Genomic DNA, 8373 nt, shown 5'->3' on the forward strand with positions numbered 1-8373 from the left:
GGTGCAGGCAAACTTGGTGCAGTGTCGATGCGTGCAGAAGTAGGGGGTGGTGAAGTAGCATCGCCTTCACCATCGATCACATTTGCATTCACGGTTGCCGCGGACAAAGAATAGTCAGAGTCTTCAAGGGATGGAGTTCGTCGTAGGACAGCATTCCGTGGAGGAGTGGAGTCAAACTTGAATCATTCAGTGAAGCCATCGTCTTGAAGATCTGCTTCAGCACTGAGCAGGGTTAAACTCTTCCATGATCGCTGACAGGTCTCGTGAGTGACAAATGCATTCTTGGTGGCAAGATTTCGAATGAGATTTACATCCACCAAGAGACTTTGCATCTGACGCTTGAGCCAAAAATGATGCTTATCCTGTTTCTGATGCAGAGCCACAAGAAGTTCTCGGTCATTTAGGACCCGAGAGCACTTCTTTGGCCTTTGAGAAATTGTGCTCTCAGTAGCTTCAGTTGGCGCACGATGAGGCAGTTGAGTGTTTCCAGCCATCGGATAGACACGCGTGACAGCTTGGACTCCTTCCATAGGCTAAGTGAAGCTTTGATGTTCAGCATTTTGAAGACAAAGAGGCTTCTTCGCAGGCTCAGGGTATATGGATTCAACTGACATATCAACCTCTGGTAGAAAGATCACATGATTGCGAGCAGAGGGCTGATAGTTGACAGCAGAGTGTTGCTTGATGAGGCGCATGACCCATGCAGCATAGAATTTCAGGCCAAAAAGGTCAGATCCAGATGCAGCCAGTTGCCTGAGGAAGAAATCTTGTGCATTGAAGCTGATGCCATTGAGGATGTAAAAGACCAATCTCTGCATGGCTCCTTCAAGTTTTGCAGCTGATGAATGTCCTTTGATAGGCCATAGAGTCCGCCTGATGATGTGATATATGGTGCGCGGCAGATACTCAAGGTCATCAACAAGGAACTCCTTTGGGTATTCAGCGTCATGTGGCAATGGCTTCATCATGCTCAACATCTGACTCATGTTGGGTTCAGGCTTATGGAAGATGCTCTCCAGTGCATTGTGGTGGTTTTGACAACCAGGTTCGTATAGCTCTCCGGGAGTGGATAGGCCTGTGAGCTCAATGATGTCAAGAGCTTTGGTTTCATGATGAACATTTCCGGTCATCCACTCGAGAATCCATGTTTTTGTATCCCTGTTGTAGCCGTGAATGTGGAGGGTAGCATAGAATTGAAGCAAAAGTTCTTCATTCCAATGTTCTTTGTCTGTCACAAAACTGAGCAGACCAGCATCATGAAAGCAGTCAAGTGCTTCTTCTAAGCATGGCAGTCCAGCAATGGCTTCAGTGTCGAGGCGCATATGAGGGAAAATGCGCCCTTGATCATACAGAACACAGGAGTAATAGCTTCGCTGCTGATGACTAGAGAAACGATCATATGATATTCTTGGCCTTGAGTAGGGGTTCTTTGAGCTGTCAAAGAAGGTGTTGTGGCTTTTGAAGCCATTTGCATTGAAGGACCCGGTAGATGTGGCAGTACCTGGAAACCATGGCAGTCTTGGCTTTGGTTTCTGGACCTGAGGCCTATGCTCAATGTGATAATCAAACTGAGGACCAGAGACATTAGGCGGAGGGACCAGAACGGGCCATCTTACTGTGATTAGCTCGCCATGGTTGTATGCTTGCTCAATTGTATAGGGCCTTGGTGGCGGAACAGGAGCAGTGGCAGCAACAGTTGCTTCAGGCTGCACAACAGAAGCTTCAGGAGCAGTTGCAGCATTGACTTCTTGCATGTTGCTTGGGGAAGGCTCCACATTAGCTACAGCCATGACTACGTCAGTGGCTTCATTTGTGTTGGTGGTGGCAGCCTCAACGTTTTCGACCTCCACTTGTTGAGCTGGAGGGTCTGGTACGGACACGTTCACTTCAGGAACAGCTTCTTCAGGAATGGGGGGAGTAGGGACATGTTCTTCTTGATGTTCGTCATCAGCTGATGCAGCCGGATTGTCTTCAGCAGCTTGGGCTTCAGACACGGAGACAATCACAGTTGGAGTGGCTTCTGAAAACACTTGACGTGAAACAGGTTGGTGGTGCACTTCTCCTTCTGGAACGCTCAGAAGAGGGACTTGAGGCCTTGGTCCTTTGCGAAGCCTTTGTAATATAGGCGACGCCTTTGGAGATGGAGTAGGCAGGCCCTCATCCTCTTCAACTTGCACAGATGATGTGACTTGTTGTTGTTGGGGAGTACTGGGGGAGTCTTGTTGTTGCGGGCGATCAGCCCATGATGCAACCTGAGCAATTGGCGTCAGAGGACGACCAATGCTGATGATTTCGCTGTTCGTGAGAACAGGCGATGATACCACGTTGTGTTCAATCTGAGGAAGAACTTCATCATCTTCAACATTGTCATGGTGACCAATCTCTTCAGTAGCGATGGGATCCGCTGCTGGAATGTCTTCAGCTTCATGAGCCTCTGTGGAAGCAGGCTCATGAACAATCATTCGTAATTCTTGATTTGCAGATGCAGGGTGAACCACTGAGATAGGTTCAACAACAAGGGGTTCTGTGGGAGCAGCCCGCTTTGTCTTTGTCTTGTGCTTCTTCTTGGAGGCTTCTGAGGGTTTCCGTTTCCTGGCTTCAGCCTCTGCAGCCCTCGTCTTCTTCTGTTCTGAAGCGGTTGACAGGGCCTTTGGCTTCGAGCCAGTCATGCTGCTTGGGAAGACTATGCGTGGTCCATCCTGCCTTGAAGGTGTAGGTTGGACAGTGGATATCTTCTTCTTCTTTGCAGCCATCCTGAGGTCGATGCCAGGACGACCAAGAGCCTTGTGCTTCTCAGCCTCATTGTAGGCAAGCACACACTTGTCAGCCAGATTCTTCATGCGCTCTCTAGAGCCTCGAGCTTCTTCACGCTTCTTGTGAAAGGCTTCTTTGAGCTCGTGCAGCATAATGTTGAAATTTTTGACATCTTGCACGTTGAGCGTGGCCACATGCTTCTTGAACTGAGCCTTTTCATAGTCAATCTTGTGCTTCAGTTCGACAATGTGCTAAGCAATAGCTAACTCAGAAGCAATAGTGCCATTGAAGGAGACGCTGAGGCCAATGGGAAGCTGCAAGTCATCAAAGCTGAGATTTGGTGTGTCAAACCACTCATCAATGAAATTATGGATGATTGCCACGTCAAAGAGAGGCAAATTATTGAAGATCTCTGCTTCTTACTTGCTCTTGATCAGTTGCTCAAGAGCATCATCTGCAAGATCGTCATCGCTGGACATATCAATGTGCTCTTCACGCAGAATGGCAGCAGGAGTCAATGTCTGATCAGTACTCTTGATGATTTTCTTTTTCTTCTCCGTCTTCTTGGAGATGCGTGAAAGATCTTCAGACTGCACACTGTCTTCAGGAGGTGAAGTGGCCAGTGGCTTCACACGAGAAGCTTTTGGAGGTGCGGCTGATGATGAAGCCTTAGTTTTCTTGGGCTTCTGCGGCCTTGGAGGAGGAGCAGGGCTTCATCAGTATCAACATCATTATCAGAATGATCCACTTTGGCACCTTGTACCAAGATGTATGAGATTAGGCCATCAAGGTTCGTGAAGGGGCTGGTCTCATTTTCTTCAGCTTCATGTGTGCCGTCATTACGGGGAGCCGAGGGACCAGGATTGAAGTCTAATCCCCATGACTTATTGTTTTCCTTTGCCGATGCCTTTGCATACTGGAAGTTGCGCTTGAAGAGATTATTGTCATGACACCAGAGTAATGATGATGGATCGGCATTTTCAGGCTGTGGTCCACGGACCATACAAGGATAGAATTCGTGTGCAATAGCTTCATCTTTGTTCTTGGGGGGAAGGCCTCGATAGAGAATATCACCCCAAGGACTCTTGATAGCATTTTTCTCAGCGTACTCCTGGGTCACGAACTTGTACTTGAACCATTGTTCAGCCCAATAGCGTCGAATCCATTGGATTCGGGTCTTGCGCTGATTATAATCCTCTTCAGGATATGTTTTGTAGATTTCTGCAAGGTCATCTGGCAAATCTTTTGATGTTCCCCCTCGATGTTGTCTGTCACCCTTCCTTACTGATTTCTCTGCAGCCATGAACTTCAAACTGAATGGCTTCAATATGATCAAAGGCTTCAAGGGATTTCTCTTGCTGGTCAAACAGGAACTAGCTTCAGGAGAGTTAATGTGTTGCTGTAAGAATTCTGCAAACGAATGCAGACTATGAGAACCAAGGGATTCTCCCACGGACATGTACCTGTGACAGCATTAGAGATGTGAGGGAAGGAAAAGAGGTCATATGCATTCTCAGAAGATTTTTAAGATAAATCAGTTTGAAGACATTGACCTCATGTTGCGAAGACATTCACTTATATGTTGAGAGTTGGTTCCAGATTTGTACGAATCCGTGAATAAGTACAAGTGAGGAATCTAACTATATATGAAGCTTAAGTGAATATACTAGGCAGTATGAGATGCAGACAGAATAGATCTAACATTGTGTAGACAGAAACCAATTTTGGTAAATAGGATGAATCATTGCGGATCAAAAAGATGGTGAAAATAGAGTTATATTTACCACACGAAGAACTGCTAGATGGGATGAATAGGAGACCGATCAGTTCAATCCACCGTGCCCTAACTTGGCGATGGAGGACACCTACGGCGGCGGCGGAGAGGACGATCCCCGCGGCCGGCGTGAGGACGGCGTCGGAGAAGTTGCGGCAGCTAAGCGCTTCGTCGCTGGCATCGTCAGAGCTAGCGGTGGCGCTAGGGTTTTGACGAGCTGGAGAGGTGGAAGAAGGTTTTCTTGACTGCAGGTGACACGTATTTATAAGTAGGTGTGCGGCATAGCGCAATTACGCAGGTGCCCCTTCCTGTTCACATCTGTGGGACACGTGGCAAGCATGCAACATACTCAGAGTTGTCCCACGTTCCCACGCCTGCCAAGTTTGTCGGATGGTTGTTCCGGCTTCTCAGGATTTCAACAATAAAGATGAATCATTTAAAAGGACTTGATGTTTGTCTCTATGTCTTCTGCTGACAAGGATGCAGAGAAGACATTTGACAGTCTCAATAGAATGCATATGATTTGGATAGATAGAGTTTGAGATAGAAAGCATAGAGAGATTAGGGTCCGATCACATTCACTTAGTTCAAAAGATTCACAAATGAAGACATAGCTATAAGTGAATGTTGTGGAGGACGAATATTAGTATATATATATATATATATATATATATATATATATATATATATATATATGAGAAAGCAATCAACTCAACATAGTGAAGTAAATCATGAAGATAAGTTGAAAGTTGAAGACAAACCAAATGCGAAGATATTCAACAATAACGCCATGAGTGAAACACTTCAAACCAAGAAATTTGGTGGTGGCATTACCCACCGTATAGGCAGTATTAGACCCAGACACGGCGCACAATTATCGTGGCGCTCTGAAGTCAAATTCCATGTTAATGTATTCACACTCAGAATGTAAGTCTTCATTGATTGAAGATATACTTTACTTCGTGTGTTGCACATCTAAGTCATCAACATGCATAAGTGTTAGGATGTGTGCCTGATCACAGGACATTTGAGGATTCCAAGATATTTAGCTCACACCATAACTTGCAAAACCTTTTCTCATCCAAGGGCTTTGTGAAGATATCTGCCAGTTGCTCTTCAGTGTTGACGTGAATGATGTCAATATCTTTCTTCATGACATGATCTCTGAGAAAATGATGATGAATTTCAATGTGCTTTATCTACGAGTGCTGGACTGGATTATTGGCAATCTTGATGGTGCTTTCGTTGTCGCAGAAGAGAGGGACTTGCTTCAGATTGATGCCATAGTTCTTGAGAGTTTGCTTCATCCACAGAAGCTGAGCGCAACAAGATCCAGCAGCAATGTATTCAGATTCAGCAGTTGAGAGTGATACACAGTTTTGCTTCTTCGAAGACCAACAGACAAGTGATCGTCCCAGAAAGTGACATGTGCCTGATGTAGACTTGCGATCAACCTTGTCTCCAGCATAATCAGCATCCGAGAATCCAACCAAGTCAAATCTTGAGCCCTTTGGATACCATAATCCGAGTGTTGGGGTGTAAGCCAAATATCTAAGAATTCGCTTCACAGCTAAGTGATGCGATTCCTTTGGTGCCACTTGGAATCGACCACACATGCAAACACTAAGCATAATATCTGGCCTAGATGCACATAGATAAAGTAAAGAACCAATCATGGAGCGGTATACCTTTTGATCGAACTCTTTACCATTGTCGTCGGGACCAAGACGGTGTTTGGCTGGCATTGGTGTCGTGTACCCTTTGCAATCTTGCATTCCAAACTTCTTCAGACAGTCTTTGAGATATTTTTCTTGAGATATGAAGACGTCATTCCTTTGCTGACGAATTTGAAGACCAAGGAAGAACTTCAGCTCACCCATCATGGACATTTGATATTGCTCTTGCATCATGTATCCAAACTCATCACCATACTCCTGGTTGGTGCAGCCGAAGATTATGCCATCCACATATATTTGGCACACAAATAGTTCACCATCATATGTCTTCGTGAAGAGTGTGGGATCGAGGGATCCAGGTTTGAAGCCTTTGCTCTTCAGGAAGTCTTTGATTGTATCATACCAAGCGCGAGGAGCTTGTTTGAGGCCATACAGTGCTTTGTTTAGTTTGTACAGCATATCAGGATGTTTTGGATCTTCAAAGCCAGGTGGTTGAGCAACCAACACTTCTTCTTCAATCTTGCCGTTGAGGAATGCACTCTTCACATCCATTTGATATAACAAGATGTTGTGGTGATTAGCATAGGCTAGCAGTATGTGAATAGCTTCAAGCCTTGCTACAGGAGCAAATGTTTCATCGAAGTCAATTCCTTCAACTTGAGTATATCCTTGAGCCACAAGACGTGCTTTATTTCTGACGACTTGACCATGGTCATCTTGCTTGTTTCGATATATCCATTTAGTGCCAATAATGTTATGCTTGTGAGGGTCAGGGCGCTTGACAAGTTCCCAAACATTATTCAGCTTGAACTGTTGAAGTTCTTCTTGCATGGCTTGAATCCATTCAGGTTCCATAAAGGCTTCAGCAACTTTCTTGGGTTCTGATATTGATATGAATGAAAAATGCCCATAGAAATTTGCTAACTGTGTTGCTCTTGAGCGAGTAAGTGGACCAGGTGCATTGATGCTATCAATTATCTTCTCAATCTGTACTTCATTTGCAACACGAGGATGAACTGAACGAGGACCTTGCTCATGCTGATCATTGTCATCATTGGGAGGATTGTCTTCGGTCTGAGCATTGTCTTCAGGTTGGTTTGGTGCAGAAATGATAAGTTCCTCTTCAGGCTGTGCTTCAGAAGGCATGATTTCACCAGTTCCCATCAGCTTGATAGATTCGCTGGGAGGAGCTTCATCTAATGTGCTTGGCAGGAGCTCTCGTTGTGAACCATTGGTTTCATCAAATCGCACGTCCACAGTTTCAACGATCTTGTAGTGGAAGAGGTTGAAGACCCTGTAAGAGTGCGAGTCCTTTCCATAACCGAGCATGAAGCCTTCGTGAGCTTTAGGTGCAAATTTTGACTTGTGATGGGGATCCTTGATCCAGCACCTAGCACCAAAGACTCTGAAGTAGCTGACATTTGGCTTCTTGCCAGTGAGGAGCTCATAGGATGTTTTGCTCAGAAGCTTGTGGATGTAGACACAGTTGATGATGTGACATGCTGTATCAATAGCTTCAGGCCAGAACTTTCTTGGTGTCTTCTACTCGTCGAGCATTGTTCGAGCCATCTCAATGAGGGTTCTATTCTTGCGCTCTACAATGCCACTTTGCTGCGGTGTGTATGGAGCAGAAAACTCATGAGTGATTCCCATTGTATCCAGATAAAGATCAAGTCTGGTATTCTTGAATTCAGTGCCATTATCACTTCTGATATGCTTGATCTTGACGCCATAATTGTTCATGGCTCGATTGGTGAATCGTCTGAAGACATCTTGTACTTAAGTCTTGTAGAGAATTATGTGCACCCATGTATATCTTGAGTAGTCATCAACAATGACGAAGCCATAAAGACAAGCTGTTGTTGTGAGGATAGAGTAGTGAGTAGGGCCAAATAAGTCCATGTGTACCAGCTCGAAGGGTTGAGATGTCGTCATTATTGTCTTCGAGGGGTGCTTCGCCCTAGTCATCTTTCCGGCTTCCCAGGCACCACACAAGTGATCTTTCTTGAACTTGACACCTCCGATGCGTATGACATGCTTCTTCTTAATGAGCGTGTGTAAGTTCCTCATGCCAACATGCCCCAGCATCCGATGCCAGAGCCAGCATTCTGAAGTTTTTGCAAGAAGACATATGGCAAGTTGTGGACCTGCTGAGAAATCTACCATGTA

The sequence above is a fragment of the Triticum dicoccoides genome, chromosome 2B (assembly GCF_002162155.2).
Source record: "Triticum dicoccoides isolate Atlit2015 ecotype Zavitan chromosome 2B, WEW_v2.0, whole genome shotgun sequence".
NCBI lineage: Eukaryota > Viridiplantae > Streptophyta > Magnoliopsida > Poales > Poaceae > Triticum > Triticum dicoccoides.